The sequence below is a fragment of the Podarcis vaucheri genome (assembly GCF_965113315.1).
Source record: "Podarcis vaucheri genome assembly, chromosome: 3".
In the NCBI taxonomy this organism is placed as follows: Eukaryota; Metazoa; Chordata; class Lepidosauria; order Squamata; family Lacertidae; genus Podarcis; species Podarcis vaucheri.
Window position 1 is genome coordinate 73,323,095 of NC_138761.1, and position 18,774 is coordinate 73,341,868.

At 40.7% G+C, this 18,774-nt stretch overlaps 1 protein-coding gene across 12 annotated transcripts in view; it reads left to right on the plus strand.

Moving 5' to 3' along the window:
• FYN (FYN proto-oncogene, Src family tyrosine kinase) overlaps nt 1-18,774 on the plus strand; it is a 114,921-nt gene that overhangs the window by 43,828 nt on the left and 52,319 nt on the right. The window lies entirely within an intron of this gene.

Below are 18,774 nucleotides of genomic sequence, written 5' to 3' on the forward strand. Positions count from 1 at the left end.
AAAATGATGAATAGAAAACCATGTAGGTGTGTGTGTTTCTTGGCTGCTCTTGCACACATGTATGTATACAAGAAATGTATGAAAGTGGTTTCCCAGACACCATTGAGGCCTAGACATACATAGTTGCAGAGATGGATGTGCTTTTAGACCTCTGCTGTACATTATATTTGTGTTCATTCTATGGTCTTTGTTAGCTTTGATTGTGGCAGAGGTGTGAACCAATTTATTTGGTCAGGTTATATTTATTCCCTTTCCTTTTCCTCTGTCGCTGGGCACCTCCAGACTGTGTCACTGTTTCCTGCTGAGATTCAGTCACAGACCATCAAATTCAGGCTACACAATTAGAATTGATTTGGAACTATTTTGCAAGAAATTTACTTCTCAAAATCAGATTTTTTGCAATAAGAAAAGTACAGTGGTACCTCGGGTTAAGTACTTAATTCATTCCGGAGGTCCGTTCTTAACCTGAAACTGTTCTTAACCTGAAGCACCACTTTAGCTAATGGGGCCTCCCACTGCTGCTGCACTGCCGGAGCACGATTTCTGTTCTCATCCTGAAGCAAAGTTCTTAGCCCGAGGTACTATTTCTGGGTTAGCAGAGTCTGTAACCTGAAGCGTATGTAACCCGAGGTACCACTGCAACAGTGAAAGGCCCTGAAAAGTGTGGGATAACATTTGCTGAACTCCCTGCACACAAATCCTCAATAAAGAGCTAGTGTCCTCTTATTTGCAAACAAATTAGTATGAATGTTCAATAAGCAGGTTGCCTGGAAGTACCTCCTCTCTAACTTTTTGTCCTACTTTCAATGTCTCATTTTGTGTTATCCCTTTGCCTGCATATTAAACCTCCACAACCCTTCCCAGAGTTGGGGAAAGAACTATTCAGCATGAAATATAGGTTTGGTACAGCATAGCTTTCATAGGGACCCAAGTACATGCATGCAGTTCAGGAAACTAGGTGTAGAGACAGCACCAGTTAAACAAAGATTGATGCTTGAAGCTGGAGGGAAGCTAGGAGCAGCATCTGGTGCTTTGAGGGGCCAAGGAGGGACCTCCTACACTTTAAATTTAATACAAATTAAGGCATTTGTTTGAAATAGGTCAGCATTTACTTATCTTGGTTTCATAGAATCATAGAATCATAGAATCATAGAGTTGGAAGAGACCACAAGGGCCATCGAGTCCAACCCCCTGCCAAGCAGGAAACACCATCAGAGCACTCCTGACATATGGTTGTCAAGCCTCTGCTTAAAGACCTCCAAAGTAGGAGACTCCACCACACTCCTTGGCAGCAAATTCCACTGTCGAACAGCTCTTACTGTCAGGAAGTTCTTCCTAATGTTTATTGGTTCATTACTTGTATAGAAAATTGGATAAAAGAAAATGAAATGTAGATCTGAATGAATAACCCTGTAAAAATCAAATATTCAAGAAAGAAACTCATGATGAGCAGATTTTAAAATGAATTGCAGAAATTGCTTGAGCATAGTGTTGTCTTGAGCAAAGTCTGTCTTGCTGATCTCCAAAAACTCATTTTCATTTACCTGGGCTTTTTCTACATGTATGGAAGTAATTTCCACAGGTATTCTGAAATCTCATGTAATGCTGAAGCAGAGAACTCAGTAGCACTTGGTTGAGCAGGGAAGCCTCTCGCTCCTTTCCTTCTATGGAGAGACCTTCTGAGACCATCCACAAACTCCTTTAGCACTCTTGGGTTAAGCTCATGAGACCCTGGAAATTTGAATTCATTTAAAGTAGCTAGGTGTTCCCTTACTACCTATTTTTCCTGTCTTGGGCTGCAGCTCCCTCCTTACATTCTTTATTCTATTATCACAAGGTTGGGCACCGCTTTCCTTTTGGGTGAAGATAAGACACAAAGTAGGTGTTGAGCAGTTCTGCCTTCTCTCTGTCACCCAATAGCATTTTTCCATCTTCTCCACTGGGAATTACTTTCCCAGGGCATTTCAATTGCAGTGTTGTGGATGAGAGATGTTGAAATAACAATGTGTTTTACCCCCGTTATATGGGGATAAAATAGAGCTGCAGATTTAACGTATCAGATTTGGACCCAAATAAAGAATTGAATCAAAACAATACAGATCAGGATGCTCTCAAACACGGCAGATACAAGGCAAATCTTGTGGTCACTTCTCACCCCTATTAAATACTTCTGAAATTGTGGCTACCCTTCCACTCTATCAAATTCCAGAGTGCTCTCTTCTGAGCTCTTTGCAATTGTTTAGAATATCTTGCCAGACTTCTAATGTCAAAGCAAAGTAGAACAAGGCTGACATTTGAAGCACATGGTGGCATTTTCTCTCCTCCTGTGGTGTGATGTAGCTATCTTATTGCTCAAGTTCAAAAGGGAGACATTAGCGTTACAAGAATGGCTTTGTGTAAGAGATTTTTTTAAAAAACCAGTTCAGTTTTTAAAATATGGCTTATTTTTTTAAGCGCAGTTCCTTTAAAAATGAAATAGAAATGTTTTCTTATAACTAATAGTGTTATGAAGGAGTCTTAATCCAGGCTTGCACCTGCCGGCTGTTTTTGTTTTGTTTTTTAACAATGCTCTCTTGGTTAGACCTTTTCTTTTTTTTACTATATTAGGGTGGGGAATTCTTTTCAGCCTGATGGTTATATGCTCTCAGCAGGAGCCTTACAAGAGCTGCATGTTGGTAGAGGCAGAGGCAGAAATGGGTGTAACAATGGATGTGGCTCTTACCTTTGTACAGTGGGCTTCATTCCAGCCATGCAAAAGTTGGAAGTTTCTACACACCCACACCCACACACTGTCAATCGAGGCAAGCAAGGAAGCATTATCACAGCTCCAGTCATACAAGGGCACTCAAGGAGGATGCGGAGGAGAGAGAGAGTGAGGGGTATGGCCTGGGAATAAGACATGTGGCTTGGGAAGGAGATGTGGCCTAGGGAGAGTCCTGAGGGCCAAATAGAGACACCTGAAGTGCCGCCTTCATGTCTGGGTCTCAGGTTCCCCACTATGTGCAATCAGGTATTGGAATTGGCATTGGTTATCATAGCTATCATTCTTACTTACGTTTCACCTAACACTTGAACCAACACAACTTTCTCATGGGCCTCTGTTTTACTCCTCACTTTGTCCTGATACTTTGAAGATTGTTTGTTCAGCTTTGCATTTTATAACTGGTTTTACCTACCTAATAGCCATAGTCGACCAGTTATTTCACAAAGTAAAGTGAGTGGACTGGTAAAGTGAGGTATGCTTAGCTCTGCCCATCTCACTTGAGTGTTTGTGCTTGGTAGTCAGCTGTTTACATCCTCTAGTTTTCAAGGAGTTGTATATCATTGCAAGGTGAATAATGTGAACAGAACTTGCAAGATTTTCTCACTCTATATCTGTGGTGTCTTGTCCCTTTACAGTGGTGCCTCGCAAGACGAAAATAATTCGTTCCGCGAGTCTTTGCGTCTTGCGATGTTTTTCGTCTTGTGAAGCACGGTCCATCGCAACTGCGCCTCTTCAAGTGGCTTTAAGAAAAAAGCGCAAGACGTTTTCATCTTGCGAAGCAAGCCCATAGGGAAATTCGTCTAGCGAAGCAACGCAAAACCGAAAAACCCTTTCGTCTAGCGAGTTTTTCGTCTTGCGAGGCATTCGTCTTGCGGGGCACCACTGTATTCCTTGCCATCAGATATCTTTAAGATGTGGACATAATATGATGGAGAGTAAGATGCTAATGTTTGGACCCTCGCAGCTGTCCATAAGGCCTGACACACAGTGGAAACAAACAGGTGTGATTTTCTCTCATCTCCTCCCTTCAGATATGGCAGCACATTCCTTAGTGTTTGATTTGTTGAAACCTCTGCGAAGGTAGGTAGTGTATATAGCACCGGTCAGCCTAAAGTGTTGTAATTGCCTTGCTTTGACCGGTGCTGCCTTGGCTGACAGTAGTCAGCTGTGTTCATTAGACCCATTGTCAGGCCCATCCCAATGGAACAGTGGTGGGGACCCTCAGATCCACAGGCCAAACGTGGCTTGACAGGACTTCAGATTTGGCCCACAAGGCCATGTTCATCAAACCATGCCCATAGAGATGCAGCTGCCGGTGCACATTTGGGTTCACTCCTGGTTGCGTATTTGCAATGGAAAGCAGAATTCAACTGATGATAGGCAGTAGAGCAGAAGTCTGCTGGAGGTCCCTACTTTGGGACTTCAGAGCATCCAGTCACCTGTTGTTATTTTGATGTCAAGTGATCAACAGGTAGGTACACCTGCACACATGCTAAAATTGGTCTGTGGAGCCAAAAGGGTTCTCCAACGCTGCAGTAGAAGGAACACAGGATGAAAGTTGTCTTTAAGCCACTGCCCTCTCTGCCAAGAAAAATAGGCTTTCCCCAAGGTGGGCTACACAGCACAGCAGTTAAGAAGCAATGTGCAGTTGGTTATGTCAGTGGAGAGGAGGACATCTCAAACAGGCTGAGGAAGGAGCAGAAATGTAGGTTTCCATAAAATTTTGAATGGAAATTTTGCATATGGTACTGTACTTTGCATCAGAAAGTTTTCAGTTTGCACTGGAAAATGCCCTAGAGACTCATTTATTTTGAAATGTTTCTTTTACTTTTAATATTGTATTTTGCAATGGGCATTCATTTATGATTAATAGTGAACTCAGAAAATGGAAAGTTTTGCTTTTCCAGAAAGTTTTCTGCAGCTGAAAATAGGGTGATTAGGAACAGACAGGTAGTGTCACAAGAGAAGATGGGGGCTTGCAGGAGATCATCAGAGTCCAGATTGGGTGACTCTCTGCAACCATTTTAAATCAGCTATGGCAGGAAAACTGTTGAAGCCAGTTTTGTCTTCACAGTGTGTATCAGAAGTTCTAGATAAAGCCTCTCTTACACAAAGAGGCTACCAAACCACTACAAAACCAAGAGAAGTCTGTTGTTATGCTGCTTCAGCTCTAAGTTAACATTTCCTGTATTCAGTACAGCTATCTGTATTTCACCACATTGTTGGTTGGAGTGGTACACACCATTATATTGATTTCCTGTGTTGCTTTTCTAATTCCTTCTAATCCTGTTTTTAGTTCATTAGAGCTGTGTCAGGATAGATTCTAACAGCAATATTTTATGCACTCCACAATCATCATGGTTTTTGGCAGTCTCTTCATTCACTCACCAAAAGTTGTTGTCCTTTAACATGGTTGGGCAAAACAGCTGCTTTTCTAATGGGAAGAAAGTGAAGTAAAGATTTGACCACTTCGAATTACACTACCCCAAGTTAACTATAGCTAGCTATGGCGAAGGGTTACATTAACACCAATCTTAAGCATTACAGGCAGTGACAGTTTTAGGCACATTGTGCCAAACTTGGAAGGGCAGGAGCAGGGCAGGAGCAAAATGGGGTGTTTACAGGGTTTTTTAATGGTGCTTCAAATATACATGATTTCACTTAAACACGCAGTGCCTTGGAACGTAACCATCACATAAATTGAGAGTTGCCTGTATTGTTAATTCTAAACAGTGTTGGTTATGTCTAAGTTCATTGTCAACATAACTTTACCCAGAATTAAGATGAATAAGGAGACAATTCATGTTCAGGAACTATATGTGGATTGGCTCCTGATCTTGACTCTTCCTGTTTTATTTGCTGTCCTGTTACTTCTCTGTTTGTTATAAACTTTAAAAAAGGTAAAGGGACCCCTGACCATTAGGTCCAGTTGTGACCGACTCTGGGGTTGCGGCGCTCATCTCGCTTTATTGGCCGAGGGAGCCGGTGTACAGCTTCCAGGTCATGTGGCCAGGGCATGACTAAGCCACTTCTGGCGAACCAGAGCAGTGCACGGAAACGCCGTTTACCTTCCCGCAGGAGCGGTACCTATTTATCTAATTGCACTTTGATGTGCTTTCAAACTGCTAGGTTGCCAGGAGCAGGGACCGAGCAATGGGAGCTCACCCCGTCGTGGGATTCGAACCGCCAACCTTCTGATCGGCAAGTCCTAGGCTCTGTGGTTTAACCCACAGCGCCACCTGCATCCCTTGCCATAAACTTTACACCTCATTAAAGAATTCCTAAGTTTCTGATTCCTAGTTGGCAAGTAAAACTTCAAAATATGGAACATGTCGGTAAATTCAAAGTAACAAAAATAAACAATTTAGCAGACACAGAATAAATTCAGCATTACAGAAAACAAACAAGAAAGCAAACCACCACTAGACTTAAGCATATAGATGAAGTATATATATATATGAAGCAGTCGATGGCATCATTGGAACAGCCCCCAACAACTGGCAATCAGACCCAAGCCTGCTTCAAACTGTATGGCCCCATCTTGGACTTTCTTTCTTGGAGTGTTGGGGAAAATTGACGGAATGTCGGAAAGTACCTTATGTATACAAGATAATATTTATTTCTTATCTATCATATATGGGCCTTGCACATACAACTACTAAGTTGTACGTGTTATGTTTGTGCATCCTATGCCGCACTGTTTATTTCCTAGCAAAATTTGAATTTTAAAACAAACAACCTTATTTACCAAGACAGTAATTTGCCAGTTGTGCCATTTAGAGTTATGCAGCAGAGGGGTAACAATTAACACATTGTAGAGAAGAGTGGGGATGTAGTCTATGTTACATAGAAGGTCTATAACAGAAACCTATTGAGTACATTTTTAAAGTACTACAGTGCCAGGAAGTGCCAAAGGATATTTGGACACATGAAAATGCGTCCAGCTGCTTAGAGGAGAAAAAGACCCTGGTAGGATTGTATTTTGTCCATTAGGCATCTGTCAGCAAGTAGACACTATGAATCCAATATTACTATGACATTAAAAAAAGCAACCAATAAGTTTTATAGATTGGTTTCACAGAGTTAATTGCATTTTTACAGCATGATCCTTTGCATGTCTAACTGGAAGTAAGCCACACTGAGTTTTCAAGTAACTGCACTTAGTGTTGCTGCCATAGAAAAGTAATCTCTTTCAGACAATATTTCTTTTCATTCCGTTGAGCTCTAGACTAAGAATAGGATTGCTATGAAAAATGAACGGTTTGAACAGCTGGGACTCACAGTTGCTTGCTCTGACACTTTTCCTTTTCTTTTTTTGGAGAGAGTATGTGAGGGACGAATCTTCAAACACGATGTTGATGCTGACTCCCTATAGGGAATTTAGCTATTGAGAATCCGTTTTGTGGAACATTTGCTACATGTCAGCATTCTGAACTTCAGAGTAAATATTGTAGCTCCCCAAGGTTTCCTTCCTCTGAAGCAAGGCCTGAAATAAAATTACATTAACAAATGAAAACCTTTTGTGTGTCATCATTACTTACAGCTATATGTCCAATACATGCAAGGAAAATAAATATCTGAAAAGCACACAATATGCATTCCCAAAACTTGAGCTTTGATGGCCCTATACACTAAAGGCATTTAACTTGGAAGGCCCTAGGACTTGTCCATGTGCACAGAATATACTCTCATGGGCACAAAAGGCTTTTCAAGGCTGCGGTACAAATAAGAATTGGATTGGGCAGTGGCATGCTGAGGCATGTCATCAAAATTGTATGTTCTGTGTAGACTGTGAAGGAAGCTGCGTAGAAAGCTTCAATGAAGGAAAATTGTAAATCCCAATGTGTAGGGATGCCATGTGTGATAATCACATGGCTGTGGTGGGAAGGTAAAGGGCGTTTCCGTGTTCTTTGGTTTCCGTCATGGTGTTCTGTTGCACCAGAAGCGGTTTAGTCATGCTGGCCACATGACCTGGAAAGCTGTCCACAGACAAACACCTGCTCCCTCAGCCTGAAAGTGAGATGAGCGTTGCAGCCCCATAGTCACCTTTGACTGGACTTAACCGTCCAGGGGTCCTTTACCTTTACCTATTTACCTATTTTACTTTATGCAAGATTTACAGGAGCCAGTAAACTGCATGCAATTGTGTCTTTGCAGGCACAACACGTATGTGCACAAGGTGTAGTAGGCAGATATTCAGTCATCACGTACTATGTGTGGGTTTTAACACTCTTTCCTGCGCCGAATTGCTTTCCAGACAGGAAATGTATCACATTGTGACAGAGCACTCATGCGAACCACAAACGCTCTTGAGTCTTGGCCGATGAAAAACATCAGCCTAGCAAGTAGTAAGAAGCCAGCCATAGGCCCAGTAAGTGCATACATTGTCTTGGATCCAAATGTGAATTGCAGTCCACAAAAATTTCTAATGCTGGTTGTAAATGTAATTAGATTACGGTATTTTTAAAAATACAATTCTAAAATATTGGATAAATATATGTTCTCCTTGAAAGCAACAGGAATTTTGGACTTGCGACATGTACAGACATTTTGCTCTTATGTTTCTTAAGCACTCAATATTTTAAGGAATGGTAGGGTGTAGTTCAGTCTTGATCATGGGGTGGCTCATGGTAACACTGCTACAAATAACGTGAAATGCAATTCTTAAATCTACCTGCTTAGCTTAAATTTACTACTTGTGGACATGCTTTAGCCCTGATACTCAGTGGTGTAGATGAGGGAAGGTGGTTCTAATGAACTACTGTGAAGCACAGCTCTGTAAATGGGCTTCCTAAAATAATATCAGAAAAGCCTTCTATTTCAATCAGGCTGCTTGTCTGACATGGGAAGGGAAGGGAAGGGGAAGAACACATGATATTCCTGCAAAATGACCCAGGTTCAGTTCCCAGGATCCCCAGTTAGAAGGATCACAGATACCAGCCTGGGAAAGACTTGACCCAAGACCTTGGAGAGGTGATACCAATTAGAACAGACAGTACAGTGGAGGATGGAACAATGGTCAGAGTTGGTGTAATGCAACTTCATACCTTCAATTCATGATTCTGAAATTCAACAAAGCTCATCTTGTTGTTTGTTTAAAAAAAAAAAGCAAAATCCTCAGAATGAAATCACACTTAAATAACAGCAAAGCGCCGAGTAAAGTTACAGGGTAAACAGTGTTTCCGTGCTCTGTGGCTTCCGTCATGGTGTTCTGTTGCACCAGAAGCGATTTAGTCATGCTGGCCACATGACCCGGAAAGCTGTCTGCAGACAAATGCCGGCTCCATCGGCCTGAAATCAAGATGAGCACTGCACCCCATAATCGCCTTTGACTGGACTTAACCGTCCAGGGGTCCTTTACCTTTTACCTTACAATTCATGCAAATAATATAGTGGTGTTTAAAAAATTGAAAGGCCAAACAACATATCAGAAAAAGGCTGAATCGAAATACATGCCAAGAGAAAGTGGACCCAGTGAGTGTCTCTAGTACATCCCATAGCCTGAGGGGAACCACCAGGAAGGACCATTGTCTGTAGGAAAGGTACTCTTAACAGGACCACCTCTAATGATCTTAAAGTATATGGAGAGATGGTGGTTCTTAAGATAGCCTGGTACTAAATGGTGTAGATGTTAATAGTAACTAAATACCATCATTTCTGCAGTGTTTGAGAACCAGAATAGATATTGAGAATAGAATAATATGTTTCCAGTGGCCGCTCTGTATTGCAACATCTGAACACAATAAAAAGTTACTATACCTTGGTCTGAGCCTATGTCTGTGATCTAGCAACTGGAGTCTTGTAGCTCTAGCAGCCCCAGTGCATCTTCGGAGCTCTGCTTCTGTGATTCTTTTTTGAACAAAAGACAAAGGCTTCTGCTGTTCTTTCCTACATGAAGAAAAAAAAGTTTGGCTTGTGAGGTAGATTTCTCTACACACACACACACACACACACACACGAGAGAGAGAGAGATAGAGAGCCTCTCTGTACAAAAACAGAAAGTCCTTTTAAATTTGATTAAATCCTTAGTAGATCTAAGGGAATGAAATGGCCTGCAAAATGCATTTACATTTTTGGAATTAGTATGTGCAAGTGGACAATGATGTTCTTCTGCTCTTGGAAAGTGATTTGTACTGAGCACTTGATCTGTGGACCATATGAACTGTGTGGCTGATAGACTAGTAGTAACTGCAGTAGATACTGCAGCAAAATATTATTTCCCTGATTAGAACACAACAGAGAGAGTCCTAAGCAATCAGCTCTGAAATGAAAAATAATTGATAATACTGTGCAAGTATAAGAATGCTGCTGTGTTCAGCACAGTTTTGCTGGAAACACAGTGAGATTCTGTGTCTGCTGGTGGTAGAATATGTGTAATGGAACAAGAACTTGTAAATTGTAAGTTATTGGGATTCAAAAGAGTTTTCAAGTTGTGAAATGTGATTCCTTAAAAAGGGCAGTCACCAAGTATGGTTCAAGCTATAAACAACTCACTCTATTGACATAGGTTCATTCATTGAAAGAATCCTATAAATGGGGGTTTTGTTCCCATCTGCAAAATGCTTGGTATGTGGCTGCCTCATAGTATGTGCCTGTTTCAGTGTGAGCTCTTGCCTCCTCAAGGGCAAGCAGGGAAGACTATATAGTGAATTATTTGTAATGCAATTAGCTTAGCTATCTTGTAAGGAGTTATAATTTCTAGGTTTCACATAAGGCATACTATAAATTTAAACAAATGAATTAACACTTTTGACAGTTTACATGATCAGTTGTTTTGGACTAACATCAATCCCTGATCTTGTCTCGGTTTCAATATTTGTTGTGGTTGGAGGAGGGGGGGATCAGCAGCTAAAATGATTTTAAAGAGAAAGCAGGGGTTGTTGACTTGTGTTTCTTTCATTCAGTGTAAAGAGATGATCCCTGAATAAAAATGGAGGCAAGTGGAACTTGCAATGAATTGTTTAGTGTGCCACAATGGCTGATCGGCATTCTGTGACCCCTGAGCATGCTTTCAATTTGATCTAACTCTGTACACAGTTTGTGACAAGTTTAGAAGGCAACTGTCTTCCTGTTAACTTTGGTAGCCTCCTGGCTACACTCTGAAACATTTGGTATGAAGTTTTTTATTATGGAATTGTTTTGAAGTCATGAAGGATTCCTGCCTGCTTTTTTTTGTATTATGCTAGAACTTGATGCTTTTTATACCCAAGGAATTATAAAAACTTTCATTCTCATGAATGATAAAACACTCTTTCTAACTGGAGGCAAACAGTAGTTTAAGAAAGTTGAACACAGTGTGAGAGAAGCATTGTTTCTCATGGTATACATTCTCATTTATTTTGACCTGCTGCCATCTTCGGCCCGACTTGTTGTGCAGATTTAAAAAAAACCTACCAAAAAGTTGTGACCAGATAGAACAGTGGGATTAGTATACATGCCACAGGCAGTAATACTTTTCCCATCCCAATTTCAACACTCATAAGAGGGAGAAAAAACACCATACTCTGTCTGCCGTTTATAATATGCAATTTAGAAAGCTCTAAAAACAGCAACAAAACAGTTCATCTCAAATCTAATGAATACAAATATCTTCTGCAGCCTAAGCATAGCCCCTTGCTTGAATGTTTTGTTGTCTTAATTTCTTAATCAGACCACTGAATTTAAATGCTTAAATATTAGCAAATTTTTTACAGATTGAATTGTTCAGACTTGCAAGGCACAGCTAGGAGATAACAGTGGCAATTAGGGGAACTACTTGAAGCATGCCTAAAGGCTTGTGTGTCCTGCAGGACTTTCTTGGAAAAGCAACATCCATCCATCATGCTGTAGCATAAACTGATTCTGAAGCACTATTGAACTTCAAAAGTGGTGTAGCATGTAGTATGTGAGACTGATGTTGTGGCCCCAGGCACAGTAAAGCAATGGGTGGTGGGCCAAGGCATGGTGAAATTGCAAATAAACAGAGGACAACCACTTGGGATATAAAACAGGCCACAACTTTATTGATTACAGGCACATGCCTTGGGTGTGTATCCTGGCTCAGATTGCCTGTCTGCTGCTTTATTGTTTGACAGGCTTAACCGAGCTTAAGGGTTGCCCTATGATGTACATCAAATCAGGGCAATCCCGCTCAATATTGGTGATGCTGTGGCCCTTCGGTGCCCATCTGGGTGTCTGGACAGAAGCACCCCCACCCTGGATTCATTTAACAGGATACCTTGATTTCTTGGACCGGTGGGACTAAGGATCCAACCTAATACTTTATCCACCACACAAGTTAGTCCCTTCCCACTGACTCACTGCCAAACCAATTGCATCTTCAACCAATCCCTGCTGCTATTACACACACTGAGCAGCTAGCCCTCATTTCCCCCTGTAGAAAGTGCACCCCAGTGGGTCTGTATAGAGCCCCATTGTCAAATCTAATGCCAAGGTGACAAATCACCTGACCCTAGAGTGCCAACACTCCGCGCTGCACTACCCTGTTCATTTTCTTCCAAGTCTGATTGACCTGTGCAGGCTCCAAAGCACCGCTCCCGTTCTGTCATTCCAACAGTTCTGACCATATAATTGTCATTACAGTTATGATCAGGGCATCTGGGGGACCCACCACTGCAATGCACAACGTCAGCCAAAGCAGCAGGCCATCCCATGTCATACCCCTTAGGCCAAATCATGTAGTATGGGCCCAGGCATTCAGCCCAAGATGTTGGCCCCATGGTGTCCAATGCACAATGCTGTGAACGCAGATCCACCCACCCCGTGGCCTGGAGACTTCCTCTGCCACTGAGACTTTGGGTTCTCATTCACTTTCTTGCCGACTCCTACATACTTGCAACTGTCTGACTGGAAGCCGTAGTGCTACCTGGAGTGAGAAGGATACTATAAAACATGCCTGGTATTTTCATGTGTTTCTAGCAGTATCTGCGGTACTCTGAAGCCACTTAAGAGAAGGTTGCATAGACATTTCTTCTATTCATTTTAAGGCCATGATTCAGTAGTGTGCTTCTGTTCATTTGCAGGCCATATTTCATCCATGACCAGTTCCTCACCACTTAATTATGTGATACAGTTGTGTTTGCCACTTGATCTCAAACATCATCTACTTCATTATGAAATGTTTGTCATTGCAGTTCTTAGATGTGTTAAGATATGTATAGTATTCTCTTTGTTTTTCAAGGGTGCATTTTTGTCATATGAAAACTATCCTACGTGATAGCACCTGACATCTACCTAAAACAAGGAAAGCAGTTTGTCTTGCTATCTTGATTTCACCACTATAACATTTTGCATTGTCAGGAGAAAGATCTGGTTTGTCTAGACTTGCTGTATATAGTAATATTGTTGTGATGTTACAGTTTGATGATGCTTGGGGAAAGAGATAATTTCACTCAGAAGATTCCTGGTTGCTGTGTTTGGAATCACCCTACTGATTCTACCTTTCGGTTTGGGCTTTTTTCATATTATAAAACCTTAATTATTGCAATTATTGTTTTAAAGCAAGAATGGAAAACCTGTGGCCCTCCAGATGCTGCCAGACTACAGCTTCCATCATTCCTGGCCATGCTCTATGCTACTGATGGGAGTTGTAGTTCAGTAATATCCAGAGAGGTTAGCCATCTCTGTTTCAATTGTACATCAATTTTTATTTCAATGTGAGCTGGGTTTTTGTATTGCTTTGTCCTTCTCTCTGGAATCCTTTGGAGTTAAGGGCAATCTAAAGATCTAATAAATAATAATAGGTGTTATCATTATCTAAAGCAACATATATCTGTTAGAATCATAAGATGCTAAGATCTTTCATGGTTACGATTACGTTTGTCTTTTCAGCATATGTTGGTGCCCTCTAGGTGGAAAATTCCTTTTGTATTCATATTGGATTTGAACTTGTTATTATGTATGCAATTGTTAATTTATTTTTAATTGTTTTGCAAAATCACTTTGAAATGCTTCATAGGAAATGCTTCATAAATGAAACAAATAATCACAATAATATAATAATACCATTATGGGGAACAAATATTGATCTGTCCTTATCAGTGCTTCTTCTGGACTGTTTTTAGCTGCTACCCATAAAATGAGTAGCAACATAACAGCAAAAACTGAGAACTGTATTCCCAGAGATAGCTTGTGCTCTCCCCCCCCCCCCACAAAGCACTAAAGGTGGCTAACAATAAAAACATAACATAGATAATATAATTACAAATTAGAGCACTCATTTGCATCATCATTTGGTAGCAATACAAATGATTTACAGTACATAATAATAGAAATAATATTAGGGAATGCTTCAACTTGATTAATATTCCAAATCCAGAGTTTGGGAGTGAGGAGGAAGGGGGCAGAGGAACTTATTGAGCTAGAGTTGCTTCATAGAATCATGGAACTGTAGAGTTGGGAGGGACCCTGAGGGCCATGTGTCAGAGTTGCTTAAATCAGATTCAGTGGCCTTCAGCGTTTCATGGTTTCGGTTTTCCATTCCAGATTTAATAAACCATACTTTTTAAGCTGGGAAGAACTATTCTGGTTAATTTACCAACATTAAACCAGGGTTCCACATTTTGAGGAGAGAGGGGGAGATGTGAGCCCTGTGCATGTTCCTGGTTTCATAAACCATGGTTTATGATGCCTGGAGCGTTACATCTGAACCAATATCTTCTGCATTAGCATGGCCCAGACTTGCAAACAAAAATATCTTGGTACCACTGTAAGGGCTGCCTCTTGGAATCTGAATATATCATATTGTATTCGGCTTTTCTTCAAATTTGTTCCATTTTTTTAAATTAAAAAAAAGGTGAGGTTATCTAACCAATTTCATTGGCAGTTACGGCAAGCATTTTTCTTTTGCAAAAGCTGAGCTACTGTGTAGCTAACAAGCTAATTAACATAAGCAAGATAATTCTTTGCAAATTTATTAGAGTTTCTGAGCAGAACAGGAAGAAGTCAGAGGGAAATGAGAAATTCCAGTAATTATTGTTTTCTGCTTTGCATAATGTGATCTGAATGAAATCAAGTAATAAAACGTCTCATTTATCTTTAGACTTTCCTTTCACTGTGGTTTGGGGGTAGAAGGATTCTAGGTCAGGGGAAAATATAGTTGTTGCCTTGGTTTTCATATCTATTAGACATGGGAAAATTCTTTCTCCTTAGTGTTTATAGCTGGGGAGCGGTGGACAGTAGAAATGCACACGTTGAGGTTTTGGCTCATAATATATCTCTATATATTTCTTTATCTGTGTTTTCTATCTACTTCAGTACTGATCTGTCACAAAATACACTCTGAAATAGTAATCTGGCCTCCCAAAAATAAGTGAATCAGCATTAGTCTGTAAGAATACGCTACTTATTGTTTATTCTGTACATACACCACAGCTCTTTTCATACCTAATTTATGTGCCGACTATAGTTTACTGAACAAATCAGATATCACTCCATTGGTTTGTCAGCATAATCTTTTTTTTAAAAAAACTAGTCTTGTTACTAGTAGTTCAGAAAACACAAGTCCAATATGGTAGGGGATGAACATCCCTGAATACAGTGGGTTTTGTTTCTGAGCATAACCATGCATAGGTTTGAGCCCCATGTTGCATTGCAGGGGGTTGGACTAGATGACCCTGGGGGTCCCTTCCAACTCTACAATTCAATGATCAACGATTGTGCCACATGTTCTTAAGTTACAACATCATAATTTGTTGATCACTGTTTTTGGGTACTTGAAACAAAAATCAAGTACAAAAATAAAAGATTTCTACTTCATTCTTACAAAGCAAAGCCTCTAGGAGCGTATGATTCAACTATAGCCAACATATTATTTAAACATGACCATAATACATTTTAAAAAATCAAAATAAAATAGAGCAGCAGAAAAAGGATGGCTTAGATTTGAAGAAGAAAAAAGACACAAATAGAAGCTCATGGAAGGGTTTTTTTTCCCTTTCCCTCTGAACACCCTCCCCTTTATGCCGTGAAAAGGTTCCTGAACAGCATGAGAACGGCATGGGGAGCTGGTGTTGGAAGAAGGAATTACCCAAAACCAGACAGAGGCATTTTGCATGAGGGAAACTCTCATTTTACACAATTCAAGAATTCACTTTGCGATTCTTAGGATGCAAACAATTGCAAGTCAAGTTAAAACACACTGTAAAAGCCAGCAACAAAAAGATCTGCCCCCACCCCAGAAGTCTTTACCTGATACCCAGAAGATGCTGGAAAACCTCCCTGTGGAGAGTGTCACAGGCAGGGCAGCTGTCACAGGTTACAACCTGCCTAACATCTAAAGAGGGACCCAAAGACTAACCTCCAAGGAGAATCTTAATTGCAGGGCATGCTAATGTGGGATGAAGTCATATCTCGTGTGTGTGTGTGTGTGTGTGTGTGTGTTTAAAACATAGATAATAGAACTCTTTTTACATATCCCATTCAAAATATATTTTAAAAACTCCCCTGTGAAGCACTCTTGCCACTCCTGCAGAGACTCCATTTTATTTATTTATTTATTTATTTATTTATTTATCTTGTATATTTATGTGTTTACATTCATATCCTGCCTTTCTTTCGTCATGGAACACAAGGTGGAAATACATGTGGTTTCCAGGCAATCTCTCATCCAAGCACTGACCAGACAGAGGCAGGGACCTCACGTGCCTTCATTCAGACCATACCCTGAGATATATAAAGACCACTATAACTCTTGCCTCCCCAACATCTGCCCTAGGTACTCAGCAGCTCTCCTCACACTCTAGATTGTATCATGAATGTTCACTTCAAGGAAACGCCATGACTGCCTCGTGGCTTCTACAGAACCACCCACACTTTCCTTGAGATGTGTTATTTGGTGTAATAAGCTGGTTTACTGATTTTTGTGATGAATTTTGTACTTTCGGGTTGGGTTCTTGTTGTCGATCTTATGCTGTTCACTGCCATAATATTTTTTTCTTAAAGCCAGCAATACATTTTTCCAGGGGAAGGGGAAATAAATAAGGCGCTTTTCAGAGTAACAGTATTTCATGTAGGGGCTTAAGGAAAATGCAGTTCCTGGATTTCTTTATTGTGCATTTCAGGAGAGCCTTTCCTTGAAATGAATAGTTGAGCTGTGGCAGAGCATATGTGGAGTGGGCATGGGTGAGAAAAGAGCCATACTGACCTCTAATGAAGCCGGTCTATAGCCTGGTTCACAGGTCAAATTAAACTACAGTTTGAAACAAACAATGGTTTAATGTGAATAAGAAGCTTGCTAGTCCCCATGGTGCTCCTTCTGCACTGCTGCTGTTTCTGTATCATAAAAAAACCAAACCAATGTTATCAAAACCTGGGCTGCTGGGTTGATTCTTCCCCAACAAACTACATGCGGTAACCAAGGGTTGTTCTTGACACACCACTCATGGTTTGTTTGGGGAAAGCAAACCATAAGCCTAGGTTGAGATGACACAACTCTGCCAGATGACACAGACCATGGGTCAGCAAACTTTTTCAGCAGGGGGCTGGTCCACTGTCCCTCAGACCTTGTTGGGAGCCGGACTATATATATTTGGGGGGGGGGAATGAACAAATTCCTATGTCCCACAAATAACCCAGAGATGCATTTTAAATAAAAGCACACATTCTACTCATGTAAAAACACCAGGCAGGCCCCACAAATAACCCAGAGATGCATATTAAATAAAAGGACACATTCTACTCATGTAAAAACATGCTGATTCCCAGACAGTCCGCAGGCCAGATTTAGAAGGCGATTGGGCCAGATCCGGCCCCCGGGCCTTAGTTTTCCTACCCATGACACAGACTCTGCTTTGCTTCATGGCAGTAGCAGGAGGTGTGCCCTGGGAACAAGTACTCTGCTAATTCACATTAAAGCATAGTTGATTTAAACCTATGTTTAATTAATGGGATCTGTGAACTGGGCCTTTGTGGCCAAGCAGGATTATGCCTTCAGTCTTTAGTCATGTGTACCTTAAACACAATTGTTATCCTTCTCTCAATGCTGAGGAAACAGTTTTGAATTAACTGTAGAGAATGTACTGTACCTCTGTTCTCTTCCTTAATCTTCAGGCATTCAATGGCATTGTACCTCATTCTCCAACCACTCCAAGATCTTGTTTGCTCTGTTTCTCAAATCTTATACTACCACAAGACACAGGCTCTTCTTTTCCCCAATGATTATTGCCATAGAAATTGTTCTGACAGCGCTGCTTGTCTGCACTGCAAGCTGTTCTGTCTATGTATATAGCCTAAGGAAAGAACTCAAGTAGCTGCCATGAAAAAATTAGTTAACTTTGGTGAAATAGTGGCACCTGTTCATTTTACCGTTCTTACTTCTTACAGTGCCCAAGTTATGCCATGTCTGTTTGTATGGCCTTCAGTAACTGGAAAATTGTTTCCAGTTATGATCATGGACTTATTGTATTGCTTATTTTTTTATTTTGTATAACGATAAAGGGTAAACCAGTTGCAGCAAACTGTAACTTTACAAAAAGATACAATTGCAGCTGTAACAATTTGCTGAGTGTGGGAAAGCAATTTGCAGACTTCCATTCTTACAACTACTTTGTTGCACATGATTGAGACACTTTATTGCTATGTGAAATACCAACATGCCAATAACTGAGCAGGTCTGAAGGAATTAATTGTATTTATTTTAACACTTTCCCTTGCTGGATGGGCCCTTTTAACAATATGTGAAAATTCCAATTATGTCGGCATTGTAATTTTGAAGGGTACGTTATTTTTTGTTTTATCACAGACCATATGTTTTGTTAATAACGCTCAATCTCAAGTATACCTTTTACAAAGAGGAAAAATCAATACTGTGAAAGAAAGATTGGACAATGCCTTCATCCACTGGTTCTGCTCTCTTGGCCGTTGGTAACTCTATAGCGGCATTTTTAAAAAAATGAAAAACAGGTCAACTCCCTGTGTTGGTGTTATGCTCCAGTCCCATCACTGGTGCACAGCCCAATCCAAAGATTGTTATAAAAGGAGTTTTGTTAGAAACACCAGAGTTGTTCGGCACT